General features: G+C 53.7%; 1 long non-coding RNA gene across 1 annotated transcript; it reads left to right on the forward strand.

Annotated features, from left to right (window-relative positions):
- Window positions 1-9,575: 9,575 nt before the first annotated feature.
- LOC129783619 (uncharacterized) lies at window positions 9,576-14,185 on the forward strand. The gene is made up of 3 exons (XR_008745385.1): window positions 9,576-9,727; window positions 10,996-11,186; window positions 13,784-14,185. It is a non-coding gene; the product is annotated as an uncharacterized LOC129783619 (long non-coding RNA).
- The last annotated feature ends 697 nt before the right edge of the window (window positions 14,186-14,882 follow it).

A 14,882-nucleotide genomic window follows, 5' to 3' on the forward strand; every position in this document is an offset into this window, starting at 1 on the left:
ATTGATGACAGCCCTGGGCTGGATGGCACAGGCTGAGGTGGACAAGGCATCGTTAACGTGCGCTTCCATGATGCACATCATGCAGAAGCCTTCCTGCTGACCTGAAGAGGGAGGGAGGGAAGGAGGGAGGGAAGGAAGCAAGCTGGTCAGGTTAGTCAAAGAGCCATTGTGATGGGAAACCTCATGGAGACCTTGGAGTTCTGCTAGGACAGTCTCTTAGTCGTCCCCAGGTGCCAATGGCCCAGCAAGCCCACGACATCTCAGTACACAGAAAACATTCTTGAGAGGGATGCCTCGCTGACAGAAGTTTTCTGTGCAACCAGCAAATATGTAGGTTAGATGTAGGAATAGGGAACGACAGGCAGCACTAGAAAGAGGCATCTTTGTGACAGCAAACACGCCTCGATAGGCCAAGCGGCTTGTAGGCTTGAGTGTTCCAAGAGCACCACCTTGGCGGTGGCTGAGAAAGAAGGGCTGCTTTTCTCCTGCATCCAGTGGCAGGTTCTGGGGGTCCTTGGGAAGTGCCCAACAGACTGACAAGGAGATCTTCCAAAAAGTACTCACAGGAGTCGCTGTGCTCACAAGAGGGCAGGTAGTTGGCCAGAGGTGGGGTGTACGTCAGGCACTGCAGCAAGGAGTTGAGGCAGCACGTATTGCCCAGGTTGTAGAGGCCTGCTCCAGCTCTCTGCCTTTGCTGCCAGCCCATGCAAATCTTCTAGCTAGCTTGGGAAGAGAAGAGGAGGAGACAGGTACTGCCTGGAAGGAAGAAATGGAGAAGTTTAGCAGCTCCCCTCCCACCTTCTGCAGTCATCCATCGAGGATGAGGTGAATTCCCAGGACTCAGAGAACAGAAGAGGTCTCTAAAAATTATAAGAGAAGAAGGGACTGAGAACGGTCTGTCTTGAAAAGAATTGCTTACTTAATGGGGGGGAAAGAGGATCCTTTGTGGTGGAGCCATTCCCTCAGCAACGACTGCAGGGAAATGATGGTTTTGTTGCACAAAAACCCTGGGTAGGCCTGGCTGCTCTCAGGAAAAGCCCCAGAATTCCCTTGAGGTTGTCCCTACAGCAACGTTGCGGGATGGAGCACCAGCCGTGCCCATTGCATTTGGGGATTCACCAAGGCCAAGCCTGCTGGTGAAACAGTTACTCACAGGACTTGTTCCCCATTGCAGCCATCGCTCCTCTCAGCAGCGCAGCGGGAAGCTTTGGCTGACAAAGGATGTCTGGACGCAGTCCAGAAAAAGAAGATCAGCTCCAATCCCGTCACCTGGTTGCAATGAAAGAAGCGGAGCTCAAGAAAATCATTCAAGCACCAAAAAACCCAGAGGCCAGCAGTCACCATCAAACGTGTTCCAGTGGTCGTTTTAACTGCCTGTAGAGACTGTTGACAGCAGAGCCCTCTGGCTCTCCAGCCCACATTTGGCCACCCTGTCTGCAGGAGTGACTGCCTTTTGGCCGCTCCTTTAACGGTTGCCATTGCTGGGCTGTGTTTCCGGCCTCCCTTCCTGACCCATCAGGCAAGGTGGGCTTCGGGTCAGGCTATGCTGAGCTCAACACCTCGGGCTGCCCCATCCCTACTTTCCTAGACTAGGTGATGGGAAAGACATAGGAATTAGCCAAGAGGAACGCTCCCCATAGCGCCTTTCTGGCCAGCCTAGAAGGGTAGAAGAGCTCAGCCTAGAGGTTGGGAGGCAGAGAGCAGCCTCCACTTTTATTCCCGATCTACCTCCTGTAGGATCTGTGCCAAAAGTCAAAGCCAACTTACCTTTGAAAGAGGGTGGAAGGTGAGGAGGGGTCAGCAGGAAAGGAGAAATGTTTAGAAAGAGGTAGCCACACAAGTAGCTCAAGAAGGAATTATCCCAACTGGCCCGCTGCTCAGGATGTCCAGCCCTGGCCAGGTGAGGTCACAAGTTTTGGGTGGGTGCCGCATCACTGCCCCTTTGTGACACGAGGCTACACGAGGACACACAGTGGCCACGCAGCCACCACCTCCCCTGCAGCCAGCAGGCGGCTGCCGCTGGGCTTCCCCACGTGCTGCTGGTGAAGGGCTGTTTGGCCGCCGGCACAGCTCCCACCTCTTCCCTGCGCCGCACAGCCAGAGGAGGAAACTCCTGCCCAGGGCTGGAAGCTGCCCGTGCACAGCTGCGGCTGGCACCGTCCATTGTGCAGGGTTTCTTTGCCACTCTTCTCAGCTACAGGACTGTGCACGTCAGACTCGTGGAGCAAAGCACCTGGGCTCTGACAGGTCCGCTGCCAAGGAATTTCATCCACCCGCCAAGACAAACCCTGACCTTGAGGCATCCAGTTTGGCCACCAACTCGCTTGGGTGGCTTTTGTTGACCCCTGCCCCTGGGGACGGCTGGTGTTTCCCCTCTCTTGCCTGGGGAGGCTGCTGGGAGAAGGCGTGCCCCGGGGCATGCTGGGAGCTGTAGGCCTGGGACAGCCCCATGGCCATGTTGTTCCCAGGACATGCTGGGAGCTGTAGGCCTGGGACAGCCCCATGGCCATGTTTTTCCCAGGGCATGCTGGGAGCTGTAGGCCTGGGACAGCCCCATGGCCATGTTGTTCCCAGGGCATGCTGGGAGCTGTAGGCCCTGTGCTGCAGGGCAGCCATGTTGTTCCCGTGGCATGCTGAGAGCTGCCATTGCCCACCCTCAGCCTCCCAGCAGCCATGTTGGGCTGGGCAGGCGCAGCCTGGGCTGGGCTGGGGCCCTGCTGGGGCTCTGCCCTTCAGCGGCAGAGCTGGGCGCTTCTTCTCGCTGATGGGATGAAGTTACAAAGAATCGCTAGGAGAGGCTGCAGCTACGGCAGTGATTAACTCCACCTATTGAATTAGCTCGCCAAGGGGTGGCAAGCCTTCTGAGGCAGCTGGGCTATAACAGTAGCCAAGGGAAGTGGGGTAACGGAGCGTTGCCTTCCAAAGCATAGAGCACAGAGAAGAAATGAAGTTCTATAAGAACAAGTAGAGTGCAGGTGCCCCAGGAAAGTTCAGCTGAAGTTCACCAAGTTGTTGACCACCAGTGCTCTCCAAAGACCCCATTAAAGACCCCCCAGGAGCAAAGAGACATAGGCAAGTGCCTTATGCATATGTAAATAATTTTTAGGAAGTAGTTAGTGCAAGGTACATCTTCCCATCTGAACATGCCCAGAACAGACCCTGGGGGGCTGGATATTGACCGGTGGAGCGTGTTGATGGGTGGTAGCTTGTTTGTTTTCCCTTCCTACACAAAATTCCATTTTGTTTTGTGAGTAAGCAAAAATACATATTTCAATGCGTTTTCTGGATCGGTAGTTTTTGCATAACACATACGATCTCCAGGTTTAAACACTGGTGCCAGAAAACCCCAACAAGAACACGTGCCTGGAATAAGGCTTCGCGCTTCTGGGGTATACCGTGGTTCTATTTCACAACTCACATCAAATTGTTCATGAATAATTCCTGAGGGGAGTATTCGGGTGGGGTAGGGGATTTATTCCCATGTTTCAACTCTATTATCTGGTTTGGATGAGAAACGTTCAAGGGACCAAGCCCATACCCTATTTGTTAGCCATTTGAATATGCCAACCTGGGGATAACATGCCTTCCTATTTGTGGTGCACGGATTCACAGTGGGGTCTCAATATATACTGGATCCCCCCTTTGCAATGGGCGCAGATCCCCTGACCAGTAGGCAGCTGGTTGAGGGGCCCACGAAGACTTCTCTGCTAAGCTGCTTTCCAGCAAGGTGGCCCCGGCACAGGCGGGGGCCTGGGCTTGTTCATCCCCAGGGGCTGGACTTGGCACTTGTTGGACCTGATGGGGTCCCTGCTGCGCCCTTTCTCCAGCCAGACTCGGTCCCCAGCTGCCAGCACACCCACTGTGGTACCAGACACCCCTACCCCCCATTTTGTGGGTGCCAGCGGTGCCCAATGCCAGACCATCCCCACTGGGTTAAGGCACTGAGGGTTATGCAGTCCCAGCTGCAGGATGGATGGATGAGCTCCATAGACAGAACCATGGATAGAGAAAAGATTGAACATTTCAGATGAAGGGGCATGCCAGGGGTGTCCCAGGCCTGCACCCCACCAGCTGCTCACTGGCAGGGCAACCCATTGCTCTTGTGGGAGCAGTGCTGCCACCACAGGGGCTTGCAGAAACAGAAACAGTGGTGCTGGCAGTCGCATCTCCACCAAGCATTTGGGCAGCCCCACAGGCGGGAGCAGCCCTCCTGCAGGCACAATCCTGCCCAGCACAGTCCTGAGGACATCTGGCCACGTGCCATTCCCATGGGCACACAGTGCTGGGCTGCTTGAGCACAGGCCCAGGCCCTGGAGCCCCCGTGGGGCAGGGACGAGGGGGAGAGAGGCACCGAGCGACAGGGAGAGGTGGGTCAAGGCAGAGGGGTGGCTGGAGCCCAGAGCTCCACCATCCCAGCCGTCTGACACACCTTCACCACCACCGTGAAGAGTGGTGAGAGCGAGCCCTGCCTTACAGGCCCACCGCCCCCTGCCAGGCAAGCTTCTACAGAGCTTGGCTGGCCACTGAATGCAGCTCTGGCAGGTGCCGTGAAAGAGGAGCCAGCCAAGCCACCGGGCTGATGGTGGCCACCCAACAACCCTTTCATCCTCTCTCCTGTGCTGCAGGGGGACAGCGGTGGGCCTCTTGTGTGCCAAGACAAGAGCGCCGACTACTTCTGGCTTGTTGGCGTGACCAGCTGGGGGACGGGCTGTGTGAGAGCAAGGACGCCCGGAGTCTACACCTCCACCCAGCACTTCTACGACTGGATCCTGGCGCAGATGGGCCTGCGCCCAGCAGTAACCACTACTGCAAGGCCACAGCCAGTCTTCACCTACACCCCCGTTCAGAGGCCGAGGCCAAGGCCAAGGCCAACAGAATCGAGCCGGTTTCCACCCTGCCCGTTTCCAGTCCAGAAGCTGCTGGACTTCTTTACTCGGCTGCAGGAGCTCCTGCAGTACCTAAGAGCGAAATAGCTTGGAGCAGCACGATGAGGAGCATCCAGGGCAGGCTGCAGCGCACGACGACCGTTTCCTGCTGGGGCAATTCCTGCTGATGAAAGGCAGCCTCAGTGACAAAGGCCTGCTCTGTCCTGTCCACGCTCCTCGCAACGGCAGAACTCAGCAGGCTGCCTTCTTGCAATAAAGTGTTTCCGTTGGCATGGCTAACCATGCGCCAGTGCACTGCAGTCTCCTGTGCGAGGCAAGGACTTCCAGAGCCGGCACCTGCCGAAGGAGGCAGGCTGCCAAGTCGGGCACAAAGGGTCATCGCAAAGGGCTGAAGCTCTGCCTGCTCCGAGAGAAGCATGAGGGAACAGTGGAAGGAAGGAAGGCAGGTCATAGGAGGGCTCAGGGCCTTGGGGGTGGCAGCTGGAAGCAGAGAATGCCTTAGGCTGGCTCCTGCTGGCGTCCCCGTGGGCTTCTGTACGAGGTGCAAGCCAGCTTGAAAGTGGCCTCTCAGGGCCAGCTGGGCTTCAGGGGAAATCCACGAGCTGGGGCCTTTGCTCACGCCACGGAGTTCTTGGGCTTCCCCAGGCTGCTCTGCTTTCACAGCTGCACCATGTTTCCAAGCCCAGGCCTACGGCTGCAGTGGCTGCAGGGAGCGCCATGAGCTTTGAGTGGGAGCAAAGAGGCTGCTGCTGCTGCTGGTCGGCAGTTGCCCCCCTCCCTGCCTGCCTTCTGGCTGTAGTAGTGGCCACGCTAGAGGAGCAACCGGAGGCCTGGGGCATACCAGACACCTGTGGAGGGGTGCCGCAGGGACTCGAGCGGAATGGTCGAGACTAGGGGACCGGGCCCCCCGTCCGGTGTCTTTTTGAGGGCTTGAGGCTCTGCAGAGGGGTCTGGGGTGCAACGAAGGCCTCAGAAGGGGGCCTGAGTGGACTAGAGAGAGCCTAAGGCAGCCTCCGGGTAGCCAGGGAAAAGGGTGCCCAGTGCCAGGTGGCCTCCACAGCCATCAGGGACCTGGGCACAGGCACTGTCATGTGGGGAAGCAGGGAGCGTGGCATGGGCTTGTTGTGCTCATCATCTCCTTGCCCCTTTGCAGTGCCTTGATGTTGCAGCTAGCCCAGGCACTGCCCCCCACCAGCACAGGGACCCTTGCACAGCACTCCAGCTTAAGATCACTGGCACCGGCTGCCCAGAGAGGCTCTGGAAACATTCCAGCACCACCTGCACATGATTTTGTGCAACCTGCTCTAGCACAGCCTGCTTTTGCAGGGCGTTGGACTACATAATCTCCAGAGGTTCCCTCCAACAACGACCATTGTGTGATTCTGGGACTCGTGGCACTTTGGCCGAGGAAGAAGAGGTCAGGATCCTCAGGCCACCCGACACCTGACTGCCTTCCCAGTGTCTGACCAGAAACCTGCCAGTCCTCACTAACAGAAGTTGGACCTCCACACGTGGGCTTGCACATGTGCATGAGCACTGCAGGGCAACAGCCTTCTCTCTCTTCCCCGTCCTCTGCTGCAGGGCGAGCGCAGGTGTGCTGCCAAGGGAGCACCAGTCTGCACAGGCCCTGCTGCTGTCGCTGTCATGCAGCGGCTCTTCTACCCTGGGCTCCCTCTACTGTGTCCCACACCACTGGCCTGGTGTGATGGCAGAACCAGGGGCACTACCTGGCTCTGCACCTTCCTGGTCCATCACGGCAATCTGGGTGCCAGTTGGGAAGCTGGGAATTGCCCTTGGCCAGGGCCTCTCCCTGGAGTTGCCAGAGGAGGAATTCCTTGTGGATGGCAGGGATGCCAAAGCATGAGGAATTCCCCATTGGATGGCAGGGAAAGTGCGTAGAGCCCCATCGATTTGAAGCCACCCCCAGCAGCCCCTCAGCCATGGCCTCGGTCACACAGAACTTCACCGAGGAGCTCATCCATATCGTCCAGGACACAACCAGGCAGTACCAAAAGTTTCTGCAAGTAATGATGGCCAAGTGGCAAGAGGCAGTCTGTAGTGGGACACACACCACGCTCACCACCACCCCACAGTTCTCTCCCTCCCCTGCCGCCAGGAAAGAGGAGCAGCAGGAAAGAGGATCAGCTCTATCCAGGGCTTCTGGAGCCCAGAGGGTTTTTCCAGGGCCTTCGAGTAGAGCTGCTGGGGGCAGATGCGCACATGGAGAAGATAGCAGATGGGGACAAAGACCAAGGGGAGGACATGGGGCCAAGCAGAAGCAGCCCTGTGCAGGTGGGCAGAAGGAGCCCAATGGGGATGAGGAAGAGGAGCCCCATGACACCAGACAGTATCAGCTCCATGGGCCTGGGCAGCACCATCCACGTGGGGCCAGGCAGCAGCACCCCAGCAGACCCCAGGCCCCAGAACCATGTCCCCATGGGCAGGGCATGTGGGCAGGCAGACTCAGGACCGTGCTGGGCAGGATTGTGCCTGCAGGAGGGCTGCTCCCAGCTGTGGGGCTGCCCAAATGCTTGGTGGAGATGCGACTGCCGGCACCACTGTGTCTGTTTCTGCAAGCCCTCGTGGTGGCAGCGCTGCTCCCAGAAGAGCAGTGGGTTCCCCTGCCAGTGAGCAGCTTGCGGGGTGCAGGGCTGGGAACCCTCTGGGGTGCACCCCCATCTGAAATGTTCAATCTTTCCTCTATCCTGGTGCTGGGGCTCATCCATCCATCCCGCATCTGGGGCTGTGTCACCCTCAGTGCCTGAACTCAGTGGGGATGTGGGCACTGCTGGCACCCACAAAAATGGGATATGGGGGTGTCAGCTACCACAGTGGGTGTGCTAGAATTGGGGGACCAGGCTGGGCTAGAGAAAGGGGCCAGCATGAACCTCATCAGGTCCAACAAGTACCGACTCTGGCCCCTGGGGATGAACAAGCCCAGGCCACCTTGCTGGAAAGCAGCTTGGCAAAGAAGGTCCTGCTGGGCTTCTCAATGAGCTGCCTGCTGGGCAGGGGATCTGTGCCCCTTGCCAAGGGGGGAACTGGTATGTATTGAGACCCCACGGTGAATCCATACACCACAAATAGAAAGGCATGTTATCCCCAGGTTGGCATATTCAAATGGCTAACAAACAGGGTATGGGCTTGGTGCCTTAAACATTTTTGTCCAATCTAGATAATAGAGTTGAAACATGGGAATAAATCCCCCACCCCATCAAAACACTCTTATCAGGAATTGTTTGTGAACCATTTGTTGTGAATCGTGGAATAGAACAATGGAGCATGGCATACCCCAGACTTGTGAACCCTTATTCCAAGCATGTGTCCTTGTTGGGGTTTTCAGGCACCAGGGTTTAAACCTGGAGATCCCACCTGTTATGAAAAAACTACCAGTCAAGGAAACACATTGCAATATGCAGTTTTGCTTACCCACAAAACAAAATGGAATTTTGTGTGGGAAGGAAAAAAAAAAACCCTATGACCCATCAACACGCTCCACTCTTCGATATCCAGCCCCTCAGGGTCCTTTCTGAGCATGTTCAGATGGGAAGATGTACTTTGTACTACCTACTTCCTCAAAATTATTTACATATGCATAAGGCACTTGGGTATGTCACTTTGATCCTGGGGGCCTTTCTTGGGGTCTTTAGAGATCGTTAGTGGTCAACAACTTGGTGAACTTCAGCTGAACTTTCCTGGGGCACCTGCACTCTACTTGTTGTTATAGAACTTCATTTCTTCTCTGTGCTATATGGTTTTGATGGCAACACACCGTTACCCCACTTCCCTCGTCTATTGGTATAGTCCAGCTGCCTCAGAAGGCTTGCCACCCCTTACTGAGCTTATTCAATAGGTTGAGTTAATCATTGCTTTAGTTGCAGCCTCTCCTAGTGATTCTTTATAACTTCATCCCATCAGCGAGGAGAAGCGTCCCGCTCTGCTGCTGAAGGCAGCAGCCTCGAGTCACCAGGCTGCTCCCTACAGGAAGCAATCCCGACTGCCTGGATCTCGCCGCTGAGAGGCTGTATTAAAAAATGGAGTGTTTTCCAGGAAGGGAAACAAGGCTTGAGCACTCATACTCCGGCTGGTGACTCTCCCAGGCAGCTGCATATTCCCAGTCCCTCAGCAGGGCAGGTGTAGCCAGGGCCCTGCCAGAGTCAGTAGCAAAACACGCTAGCCCTATTCCTGCAGGAACTACAAACGCCGGGGCGGCTGCGGGGGGCTCTGTGAGTCGGGGTGCCCGGTGCCTGTGCCCAGGGCACATGCCGGCGCCTCTCTCCCTCCTTAGCTCTCGGCTCACCCCCAGGACTGCCCCGGCCAGGCCTGACTCCAGCTGCCCCGGGGGCCCGGAACACCGGGGGGTTGGAGCCTCCCCACTGCACCCCCAGGCAGCCAGCAGGCAGGGGCCTCCCTTGCCCCACGGCCGGCCACAGGCCCCCCTCAGCTGGGACACAGCCCCAGCACAGGCTGTGCCTGCCCAGACCAACATGGCTGCCAGGAGGCTGAGGGTGGGCAAGAGCAGCTCCCAGCATGCCCTGGGAACAACCTGGCCATGGGGCTGCCCCGGGCCTACAGCTCCCAGCATGCCCCGGGAACAACCTGGCCGTGGGGTGGCCCCGGGCCTACAGCTCCCAGCAGGCCCTGGGGCACACCTTCTCCCAGCAGGCCCCGGGGGTGCCCCTGCCCTGCCCTGCCGTCGGGCCCTGCGGGGACACCAACCCCCAGCCCTGGCCCTGCAGGCCCCACAGCCACTGCCCTGGGCTGCTTGAGCACAGGCCCAGGCCCTGGAGCCCCCGTGGGGCAGGGACGAGGGGGAGAGAGGCACCGAGCGACAGGGAGAGGTGGGTCAAGGCAGAGGGGTGGCTGGAGAGGGACAGGGGGCATCCAGAGGGGCAGGGGGTGCGGGAGGGGCTGGGCAGGGATGGAGAAAGGACAGGGACTGGCGAGGAGCAGGCAGAGGGTTGGAGCGGGACAGAGACAGAGAGGCAGGGGGGTGCCCGAGGGAATGCAGGGTCAGCAGCAGGAGAGAGGGACAGGGAGAGGAGCAGAGAGGCGGGAAGGAGGACAGAGGCACAGACCAGCACAGACAGGGTGGGGGACCAGGATGAGCAGGCTGTGGCTTTGGCAGTGGGCGGCAAAGCTGCTTCTGTGGGTCTTTCCTTTCCCCCTCTGCCCTTTTCCCCTCCCCACCCTTCCCCTCGGTGAGGCTGTGTCTGTGGTGTGCCTGCTCTGGTGAAAGGAGCTCCTGCGCCAGCCTGAGGGCAAAAGAAGAGGGGCAAGGAGCAAGGTGTTGCAGTCCTTAGTTTGCAGGTTTCATATATCATCCCTGTTCAGAAAACACAGCGTGAGTGAGGGTCTGTGGTGCCGGCAGATTTTTATTCTTTATAGCAATTTCTTTAAATACCGGACTTCATGCAGAAGGTTCACATGGTGCTGTGCTTCTAGTAAACAGAATTGCTTTTATGCATGCTGCAGTCTGGAGGTGGCAAGTGCCAGGTTGGAGATGAAGATGGAAATGAAAGCAAGTGACGCACACGCAGTGGTGATCCTGCCACAAGCATGCTGTGTATTGACATGGGAGAACGCTGCAGGGACTCTCAGAAGTCAAGGTTTTCAGTGCTGTTTCTGTATTTGATACCCAAGGGATGGTTTCCCTCTGTGTGCGTTTCTGTGCAGGCATGTGCATGGAACATGGGTGTGTCCCTGTGCCGTAAGTGGGACTGATGGCAGCTTTTCATTTCATTCCAACTCAAAAGTAAAGAAAGACTGTACCTGCAAAAGAATTCAAACAACCGTCTTTCTTTCCCAGAGTGAGCATAGAAGCGTGGGGGAGCAGTCTGCAGGTTCAGAACTTGAGCCTGCTCTGGGTGGTAAACCCTCAGGAGAGAAAAGAGAAGCCCCACTTTTTTAACTACAGCTCTGCTTCCCTTAATGTGTCTTCTTGTTAGATTGTGTCGGTGGTCAGTTTAAAAGGACATGATTAAACTGTGCTTGTTTATCAAGATATTTGAGGGTTATTTACTGTCTTAAATCTGCTTATGAGCGGGGCACTCTGTTGCCCTGTGGGCAGTACAATGTCGAGACTGGTAATTTTCCTTTTCTTCCCTAGTGTACGGGTGCATTTATGAAGGCAAGTGTTGGGTCTTATTGGCGCCGCACAAGAAACCAACGTGTGATACCCAGACATTCACTGTTAGAAACAGGAAGAAGCCCTCGCTTCAGATTGTGCAAAAGATGTACCAAGGCTGAGGAAAATGGCAAAAAGGGAAGAAATGCCATAGCATAACTTCGGGATGGCAGGTGAGGTTTCCATCAGTGTTCCTCAAATGTAGCAGCCTCATTTTGTTTGCGGATGTGGTGTTGAACTCAAACTACGAGACTGGTTTCCTTTACTGTGGGTGATACTATAGCGCACATACCTTTCATGTCCCAAGTGAAGTTGCCAAGGCTCTAAAACCTCTGCAGAACCACCTCAAATTTTCCTTAGTGTGTGATTTCCTTCAACAGTCAAGTCCAGGTCTGTGGCATACAATAACCCCTCCCCCATTTGGGATCTGGATGTGGCTGATTTTTAATTTAGACTTATCTGCTGTTAAGAGATTTTCTTTTTTTGGTCCAAATAGGGAAATGCTGATTGTGTGCATTCTTTTGCTTTTTCATAGTGTTGTTCCATGTTCAGTCATTTGTTCCTTACAAAAATAATGTATGGGTGTCTATGAAGCTGGAGGTGTTTACGTTCTTGTGGCTGAATGTAGCAGTGGAGCTATCTTGCTGTATTTAAATCAAGAGGAGTGTAATGTAATTTCACTTAAAATCTGGTCTTGGTAGGCAGATCCTACCCTGATAAGCATTAAAAAAAAAAAATAATTAAAAAAATCAAATCTGTGAAGAGGTATAGGTGGAGCACCTGAACTGGTGCAAGGCAGGAATTCTCTCGCTGGTATCCACACATTGCAGAACTGTTGCCATCATGACCGTGAAACAGTGAGCCATTAATGTTAACTACTAGCAGCTTGTGAACCTAACAGTCAAGGTAGAAAATAATGTCCCACTGCCACCTTTTTTAATTTTTTTTTATGTTTTAAAGTGTCTGATTTGATACTTTCTGATGTATTTGAAACCTGTGTCATTATCCTATGTAGTTTGTGACAAGTGTGTGGCAGATGGGCCTTTACTGCTTGGAGAGGTGTTGAGATGGAGAGTGGAGAATGGTTTTATGGCACAAGTGTAAAAGTATAAAAAGGGATTAAGAGGCTTGTGTACCTTGCTGCCAGTTCAGTGGCATGAGAATTCCTGTAATGACAAATTCCTTCTGGCTGAGTTTCCACCCAGAGCAACACTAGCAACGGATGTCGTTCCCAAATGGTGAGGTGGTTGTAAACTTCATCAGTAGTAGAAGCTGTGGAGAAAGTCACGAATCATCTGCTGTTCTGCAAGTCAAGTGCTTGGCTCTTTTGTCACTAGTGTTGATTTAAGGGTACATTGCTTATAAATAGCACTTGACCTTTGTAATTCTTCCTACTGCTAAGTTCTCGGTGCCATAAGAGAACCATTGTGCTGTGAAGGCCCTGTAAACATACGGCAATGTTTGTGTTTATCCATATTGCCTTCCCTTAGATGATGTTATTTTGTAATTTGAAACCTTAGTGGCAGGATTTGGGGCTTTATCCTGATCAGCCATCTAAGGGCCAGCTCTCGGCTGCAGCATAAGTATTCAGGTAGTTTGAGCACCAAATGAAACTTCCACTTGGCTGTCATTTTGGCTTTTCCCTTCCTCTTAATTTTTATATTTTAATAAAGAGTTTTAAGTATTTGGCTTCCTTACAGAAAAAAAACCCAAAAACCAACAGTGCTGTCCTTGTCCTGTCATGATACACCCCTAATCTGGAGGGCAGAAAGCTGAGACCACCAGGAAGATGTTGAGAGGAAGGGGAAGAATGTTAGAGCCATGAGTTGGGTGTTCTTCAGCTGGCCAGATCTGAGGAGATGGAAAAGGTGCCTCCCAGGTAGCTACAGGGAAGCGCAGGAGAGCAGCTGGGAGCCAGAAGTGTCGTGTGGGCATACGAAAGTGCTACGCTGTGGTGTGTCAGGCAAATTATTTTCAGGAAGTTTCACGTTTGTTGTCATTTCCCAAGCTCCTGAGGTGCAGGAATGCTGGAGGCAAGAAGCTGCCAGCATCAACTATGTGGAGAAAGAACACTTCTATCTCCATTTTACTTTCCTCACTTCTATGTTACGGTGGCAGGGCAGTAAAGACCCTGATCCTGACCCGGACCCTGACCCGGACCCTGACCCTGACCCTGCGAGTACGCAGGCAGCTTGTGTGGCCAGTGCCGGTGCGGTTCTGGCACAGAGGATCAAGCGCTTCACGCTTCAGAGCTGTCAGGCTGACACTCTTCAGCACTCAATGAAGCTCTAAATTACAGCTAAAGGAAGACAGACAGTTTGCTTCAGAGCTTGATAATGTCATTCTGATCCATCCTTTTGGTTGTTCAGTGGCTACAGAAGGGAGCCACTGCCTTGGTAGGAGCATCCATTGAGTTCTTCCTGTGTGATATTAGAGAATCATTGTGTCTGTTTATGCATGAGATCATTACAGTAGGTGTTTTGAAGATGTTCACATGTGGTACATAAAAACTTTGCCAGTAAAATAGTAAATCCACGCAGTGGGGTCTAAAGCACACAGATCCAGTGCAATCCTCCAAAGGGCTTTGAAAGTGTCTCCCCGAGGGTACAGACCTGGCTGTTGGTGATTCTGTTGAACTGCCTTTTATAGCAGGTTGCTTGGAGAAGTTGCTATGTCAGAAGTCGTCTTCTGAGGGCTGGATGCTGCAAATGGTAGGATGTTTAAGGAAGCAAATGAATAACCTTCAGACTTGGTTTTATTCTTTTAACAGATTGTACACAAATGGGAGGCCTGAGCAGGCTGCTTTTAGCAGGGGAACATGACCTGACTGCACAGGAGGCAAGGAACTCTCTTCTTCTCACTGACCATGAGCCCTCAGTTTCAAGGCAGATCTGAAGAGGAATATTTGACCCGTGGGAAATGCAACTTCAGATACGTAACTCAAGTGGGACCGCCGTGTGTGCCCTGTGATAGGAGCCATGTATCCCAAGCGTGAACGTAGAGATTGGGCCCGGTTTTTAGCTTGGTTCAATCTGACCTCTGCTGACTGGTTCTGTGATCAAGAGCAGGCAAGTCTGCCCCCTGAGAGGATGTTGTCATGGGTGGAAGGGTTGAAGTGCAGTGACTGCATCAACAAACAGGTGGTTTGAAAAGTCTTTTGGGCAAGGGTCTGGTACGCTGGTGTAATGCCTTTTCCCTTTAAAAAAGTCCAGTAAACACAAGTGTTCCTGCATGTGTCCAGTAGCGCTGAGACCTCTGTACTTTCTTTGGACTGATTGTTGTATAAGATCTGGGGGGTTTTGGACAGCTCTGAAAATTGTTCAAAAGGTGTCTTGGTGTGTTGGGTGAAATGGGTCATCGCTTCCATAAACCTCTAGCCTGTAAAGAAGAGCTGTGGAAGTAAGGAGATTTTATTTTTTTCTCTTTTTATTGATACTGGGAGGAAAAGCAGTGATTAGCTATTGACCTGTGATACCCCAGATGCAGGCTGTGCAGTGCATTTGAGGTGGATCACTCCTGTACTGCCAAGACTGAGCCCAGACTCCTCAATGCTTTGCACACTGGCAGTGGAAGTCCTTGTGCAACTGTGGGTACTGGCTTTCTGTGCTGTAGCGTGAAAAATACAAAGCACTGGGGTTAAGGTTTGCAGAGAAGTGGGAAACAGTTGATTATTTTGTGCTAGGAAGAGAATGTCCTGTAGTTTTCAAACTTTGAATGTCTCCACTTGGAATTTAAAAACTGCTTTTAACTCTGTTGCTATGTTTCAGTGGGCGGGAAGGTGTCTTGTAGTTACAGGTGGTCCGTTCCCTTAAGAAGGATCTTTGCCTTCTGAGCTGAGCTTTCTTGGCTTTACATGAAAAGTGCCTCAA

This window comes from Falco peregrinus, unplaced genomic scaffold (assembly GCF_023634155.1).
Source record: "Falco peregrinus isolate bFalPer1 unplaced genomic scaffold, bFalPer1.pri scaffold_63, whole genome shotgun sequence".
Taxonomy (NCBI): domain Eukaryota; kingdom Metazoa; phylum Chordata; class Aves; order Falconiformes; family Falconidae; genus Falco; species Falco peregrinus.